This window comes from Ranitomeya imitator, chromosome 2 (genome assembly GCF_032444005.1).
Source record: "Ranitomeya imitator isolate aRanImi1 chromosome 2, aRanImi1.pri, whole genome shotgun sequence".
In the NCBI taxonomy this organism is placed as follows: Eukaryota; Metazoa; Chordata; class Amphibia; order Anura; family Dendrobatidae; genus Ranitomeya; species Ranitomeya imitator.
Window position 1 is genome coordinate 630233731 of NC_091283.1, and position 7170 is coordinate 630240900.

The 7170-nt window shown below is 46.4% G+C and overlaps 1 pseudogene; it reads left to right on the forward strand.

Annotated features, from left to right (window-relative positions):
* The first annotated feature begins 2265 nt into the window (after positions 1 to 2265).
* Positions 2266 to 4532, forward strand: LOC138665270 (antizyme inhibitor 1 pseudogene; annotated as a pseudogene).
* The last annotated feature ends 2638 nt before the right edge of the window (positions 4533 to 7170 follow it).

The window sequence follows — 7170 nt, forward strand, 5'->3', positions numbered from 1 at the left end:
AACTTCTCCAAAATACCGGTCTTTCGTCAGGGAGGCAGGTCCTCACCCCCCTGCTTGAACTGCCACACAGCCATCACTCAAATCTTCAGGGGCTCCAGGCGCCGCCCCCTCCGCGCTGTTTTCGCATGAAATCCGGCGCCTGCGCTGTGTAGTACTGTCTCGTGCAGGCGCAGTAAGCTCTGGCCATCTGACGTCCCAGCCAGGCTTGCAGACTGCGCCTGTGCGGCCACCCACCTTGGTAATCCCAACCCCGCAGTGTGTTATGCATTATGCACAGTGCGGGGCTGGGATTCTTGGGCATGCGCACTGCGTGTGTCAGCGGGGGACCTGGGTGAGTGGCTGACACGCAGTGCGCATGCCCAGATATCCCAGCCCCGTATTGTACATAATGCATAACACACAGCGGGGCTGGGATTACCAAGGTGAGTACACAGAACTGCAGAGGTGTGCTTCACCTGTATAACCTTACACAGAACTGCAGAGGGTCCGCTCCAGCTGTATAACCTTCACACTCACAAATCCTCGCCCACCCCAGCACACTCCTACCTACTGCACATTCAGAAATCTACATGCCATTAACCCTCATACACTTTCAGACTCCCTACACTCATCATTGTCCCCAATCTCTTCTTTTTCCTGTCCTGATCTCGCTGTACATCACTTCAATGACACTCTCAGAAGCACCCTGGACCAAGTAGCGCCCCTCACCCTCAGAACCTCCAAGCACAGAGTGAAACAGCCCTGGCTCACATCGCAAACCCGATTTCTCCAGCGATGCTCTAGGTGTGCTGAACGCTTATGAAGGAAAACACGCACACCAGAGGACTTCATAAACTTCAAATTTATGATTAGGACCTATAACTCTGCCCTTCACCTCGTCAAACAGACCTACTTCACCACCCTGATCTCCTCACTAGCCAACAACTCCAAGAAACTTTTTGACACCTTTCACTCCCTCCTCAGGCCAAAAGCACAAGCCCCTATCACAGACATCTGTGCTGATGACCTGGCCTCCCACTTTATAGAGAAAATAGACAATATCCGTCAGGAAATCCGCTCCCAATCACCAAGTTCAGTGACTCCCATCCCTCCCTGCATTTCCCCTGGCTCACTCTCTACATTTGATCCCATCACAGAAGAAGTCGTCTCCAGGCTCCTCTCTTCTTCTCGTCCGACTACATGCACCACCGACCCCATTCCCTCACACCTCCTCCAGTCTCTCTCCAGCCATCACAACTCACCTAACTACAATCTTTAATCTCTTCCTCTCCTCTGGCATTTTCCCCTCCTCCTTCAAACACTATCATTACTCCATTACTAAAGACCCATCCTGCCCAAATAACTACAGACCAGTCTCCAATCTCCCCTTCATCTCTAAACTCTTGGAGCACCTGATATACTCCTGCCTTACCCGTTACCTCTCCATTCACCCCTCCTAGACCCTTCAGGGTATGTGCACACATCAGGATTTTTTCCTGACAAAATCCTGAGATTTCTGCCAGAAATCCGCGTTTTTTTTGCGCTGATTTTTTGCGGAATTTTTGCGGAATTTTTTTTCTTTTCGGAATGTTATTTTGGCTTAGAAATCCGCAATAATTCCGGAAAAAGATAGAGCATGTCCGGATTTTTAGCGGTGTTTTTTTTTTGCGGAAAAAAACGCTTACATCTGCACAAAAAATCCGGAATGCATTCTAAATGATAGGATGCATAATTTTAGCGTTTTTAATGCGGAATTATAGCGTTTTTATAGCGAAATTCCGCAAAAAAAACGCTAAAAATCCTGACACACATCAGGATTTTTAGCATTTTTTTTGCGGAATTTCACTATAAAATCGCTATAAACCCGCATAAAAAACGCTAAAATTATGCATCCTATCATTTAGAATGCATTCCGCATTTTTTGTGCAGATGTATGCGTTTTTTCCCGCAAAAAAAACGCATACCGCAAAAAATCCGGACATGCTCTATCTTTTTGTGGATTTTTTGCGGATTTCTAAGCAAAAAGGACATTCTGGAAAAAAAAAAATCTGCAAAAATTCCGCGCAAAAAACGCGCAAATTCCGCGAGAAATCTGTGCAAAAAAAACCGCGGATTTCTGGCAGAATTCTCAGGATTTGGTCAGGAAAAAATCCTGACGTGTGCACATACCCTTACAGTCCGGTTTCCGCCCCCTCATTCGACAGAAACTGCATTCCTCGAAGTGACCATTGGCCTTCTGACAGCAAAACGTAACGGTGAGGGCTGGCTGGATCCTGTCTGACTGCTCCTCCATTACACGCAGGCACCGCACACACACGACCTTCCTCGGGCTTCTGTCTTCTCTGCATTGACGGATTAAACCAGCGCCGCTGACCCGGTTCTCGCCCGTGCCTCCATTCGGGCTTATGGCAAGAGTCGCCAGTTGGATTTCTACCTTGTGTTCCCACACCAATCTTTAAAAATTCCGCCTAAAAAAAGAAGACGATTTCCCAAATCCTTCGGGCCGTTACATCACGGCGGATTTTCAGTCCAAGCATACAACTATCCAGAGGGACTAGGAAAAGCGCTCTATAGAGAGCCGTTCGACTTCAACGCAGAGCCGCCTTGGCAGCCTAGCTGATGATAGGAGGTTCCATCTCCTAACTTGTCCATTTTGTTGCATATATTCAGGACCCAAAAAGACTTGCAGACCCCTTTTTTTAACGTTTCTTGGTTTATGATTATCGGCTTTGCGGAATACGGCTGAGATGAAAGGATTTAATGAAGATGCAAATTACTCTGTTGGCCTACTGGATGACGCAGCAACTCCTACAGATGTCATTAATAACTATATCTATGAGCATACCCCGACAGGAAAAAATGCTTTCTTTGTTGCTGACCTGGGGAAGATTGTCAAGAAGCACATTGAATGGCAAAATACCATGGGGCACATAAAGCCATTTTACACTGTGAAGTGTAACTCCTCCCCAGCTGTTCTGGAGATATTATTATCAGCCCTTGGGATTGGATTTATTTGTGCCAATAAACATGAAATGACAATGGTCTATGACTTGGGCATCTCTATGGAAAATGTAATATATACTAATCCATGCAAACAAATTGCTCAAATCAAACATGCAGCCAAGCTTGGAGTAAATATCATGACTTGTGACAACGAAGCAGAATTGAAGAAAATAGCACGCAGCCATCCTGATGCCAGGCTCTTGCTTCATGTTGCAACAGAGGGCATCAGTGGAGATGAAGAGATGAACATAGTGTTTGGCAGCACGCTGAAGAACTGCAGACACCTCCTGGAATGTGCTAAGGAAAACGGTGTCCAAGTAATTGGTGTAAAGTTCCATGTGTCCAGCTCTTCCAGAGACCCACAAGCATATAGTCATGCTTTATCTGATGCCCGCTGTGTATGCGATATGGGAGGGGAGCTTGGTTTTGGGATGAGTATACTGGATATTGGTGGAGGCTTTTCGAGTGTATTTCAGTTAGAAGAGGTTTGTCGTGCGGTCAGCCCTCTGCTGGACGCTTATTTTCCTGAGGAATCTGGCGTTAGAGTCATAGCAGAGCCTGGAAGCTATTACGTTTCATCTGCATTTACTCTCGCAGTGAATATCATTGCAAAGAAAGTTGTTGAATACGATCAACATCTTCCTGGAGGAAAGCAAACAAGTAACGGACCAGCTTTTATTTATTGCATGAATGATGGAGTTTATGGTTCTTTTGCAAGTAAACTATCTGAAAGCTTGAATACTGCCCCCAGAGTACATAAGACATGTAAGGAAGACGAGCCTGTGTTTGCCTGCAGCCTCCTGGGTCCATCTTACGATGAACTTGACATAATTGTGGACCATTGTCTCCTGCCAGAGCTGCATGTCGGAGACTGGATTGTGTTTGAGAACATGGGATCTGGTACAATGAATGAACAGTCAGCGTTTTCAGATGTTGAAAGGCCGTCCTTGTACAACTTCATGTCATTCAGTGACTGGTATGAAATCCAAGACGCTGGGATAACATCAGACACCTTGCTGAGGAGCCTGTGTGTGCCTTGTTTTCAGTATGGTGATGACCACTTCTCCACAGCAGCTTAGTAATAAATGGACTAGAAATCTACAGGTACAAGTCTTCAGCTTTGCCAGGTCAACATTCCAGACTGGAAAAGACAACTCGTCGCGAATTAACCTCAATTCAAAACTTGAAGTTCAAGAACATGAAAAAAATGGGACCAGGCAAAAGCAGCTTAAATGATGACACTGGGGCGAGCATTAGTTATGTCTTCATATACATGTGCCAGCTTTCTCCATCCCCTGCACAGTCTAAATAAAATATGCAACAAGATGGATGACTTAGTTGAGATGGAAGCCATGACCTTGGGTTCCTTGGAAGTTTACATAAGTACACAGTTTTTATACTAAGGATTCCTGTTAGTCTTGTAAATTTATTGTCTCCTCCAGTGAAACCTGTCGGTGAAAGACCAGTGTGTGACATAGATCCTGTCTAGTGTGTAGAATGTGTAAATTTGTGCTTTGACCATTAGTTTAATAAATGTAAATCACATCGTATTTTTATTTCATTTTTTTGTTTTTCAACGTTGACCGTAACATGATCGCAATAAACTTTTGTGTAGAACTAAAAAAAAAAAAAACGTAACGGTGACCACTCTCTGCTCATTCTTCTCGACCTTTCTGCAGCTTTTGATACTGTTGACCATCCTCTCCTACTTTCTAGGCTCCAGTCACTAGGCATTAAGGACACTGCTCTCTCCTGGTTCTCTTCCTATCTTTCTGACCGCTCCTTCAGTGTTCTGTTCTCTGGCTCCACTTCCTCTCCTCTTCCTCTCACTGTCGGGTACCCCAGGGCTCAGTCCTTGGCCCCCTTCTCTTCTCCCTCTACACAGCCCCAATTGGACAGACCATCAGCAGATTTGGCTTTCAGTATCATGTTTATGCTGATGACACACAACTATACACCAGGGGTGTCAAACTGCATTCCTCGAGGGCTACAAACAGGTCATGTTTTCAGGATTTCCTTGTACTGCACAGGTGATAATTTAATCACCTACACAAATAATGAGTTGGTGATTAAATTATCACCTGTGCAGTACAAGGAAATCCTGAAAACATGACCTGTTTGCAGCCCTCAAGGAATGCAGTTTGACACCCCTGCTATACACGTCATCCCCTGGCCTTACCCCAGCTGTACTATAGAACACCACTGACTGTCTGTCTGCAGTCTCCAACATCATGTCCGCTCTCTATTTGAAACTCAACCTCTCCAAAACTGAACTTTTTCTGCTCCCGCCATCTACTAACCTCCCTAAATCTGACATTTCCCTCTCTGTGGGTGGCACTGTAATAACACCCCGGCAGCAGGTGCGCTGTCTGGGCTGGGTGTTATGTTTGACTCCGATCTCTCCTTCATGTCCCATATACAATCTCTTGCCCACTCGTGCCGCTTACACCTAAAGAACATCTCTAGAATACGCCCTTTTCTCACCATGGAAACAACAAAAACCCTCACTGTCGCCCTGATCCGCTCCCGTCTGGACTACTGTAACGCTCTATTAATTGGCCTCCCCCTCACTCGACTTTCCCCTCTCCAGTCCATCCTTAATGCAGCAGCCAGGGTCGTCCATCTGGCTAATCGTTACTCGGACGCGTCCGCTCTTCGCCAGTCATTACACTGGCTGCCCATTCATTACAGGATACAATTCAAAGTACTTGTTCTCACCCACAAAGCTCTCCACAGTGCGGCACCCCCTTACATCTCCTCCCTCATTTCTGTCTATCGGCCTTACCGACCGCTGCACTCTGCAAATGATATTCGACTAACCTCTGCGTTAATCCGTACCTCCCACTCCCAACTCCAAGACTTCTCCCGTGCTGCACCAATCCTCTGGAATGCTCTACCCCAAGATATTAGGACCATCCACAATTTGCATAGTTTTAGGCGCTCGCTTAAAACACATTTGTTCAGAGCGGTCTATGACGGTCACTAATCAACCTCATTTTATGTCTGTCTGTGTGTGTGTGTAGCCCATTCACTATCCCCCACCCTCTGAAGATGGCTGGACCATCATTGTAAATACATCATTGTAAATACACACCTGTGCTTTTTATCTCCCCCTCCTAATTGTAGATTGTAAGCTCTCACGAGCAGGGTCGTTTTATTTTGCTTTAATTATTGTATTGTTAACGTTGTTACTTATGTCTGTTGTGTTTGATACTGTTAAACTGTAAAGCGCTGCAGACTATGTTGGCGCTAGATAAAGATTATTATTATAACCGTACACAGAACCGCAGAGGTCCGCACCACCTGTATAACCGTACACAGAACCGCAGAGGTCCGCTCCACCTGTATAACCGTACACAGAACCGCAGAGGTCTGCTCCACCTGTATAACCGTACACAGAACCGCAGAGGTCCGCTCCTCCTGTATAACCGTACACAGAACCGCAGAGGTCTGCTCCACCTGTATAACCGTACACAGAACCGCAGAGGTCCGCTCCTCCTGTATAACCGTACACAGAACCGCAGAGGTCTGCTCCACCTGTATAACCGTACACAGAACCGCAGAGGTCCACTCCACCTGTATAACCGTACACAGAACCGCAGAGGTCCGCTCCTCCTGTATAACCGTACACAGAACCGCAGAGGTCCGCTCCTCCTGTATAACCGTACACAGAACCGCAGAGGTCCGCTCCACCTGTATAACCGTACACAGAACCGCAGAGGTCCACTCCACCTGTATAACCGTACACAGAACCGCAGAGGTCCGCTCCTCCTGTATAACCGTACACAGAACCGCAGAAGTCCGCTCCACCTGCATTAGATAACACTACAACGCCATATCAGCAGTGTCGAGCCCTCCTCACACAGGACCCCCACCAATATCTGCCCTTTCAGCCACGCACATAAACTCTGACTGACACGCAATTAGCTCCACCCCCTTTCCCCAGGAAGCTTGAGCTTCTTCTCATCTCCGCCGGTTTCTGCGTTCCAAACCTCTTTTATCCCATTCCTCGACTACAGAGCCTCTATCTGCAGTTTATTACTGCGTCCATTTTCTTGTAGTCCACAAAGCTGCCATTTCTTATTCAATATTCAACACTGCTTTTCCCTATTTTTTCCCTGGTAAACATTAAGGGTCGCGTTGTTCACCGTTATATTTCTATATAGGCTTATAAACTGAAGAGAACGC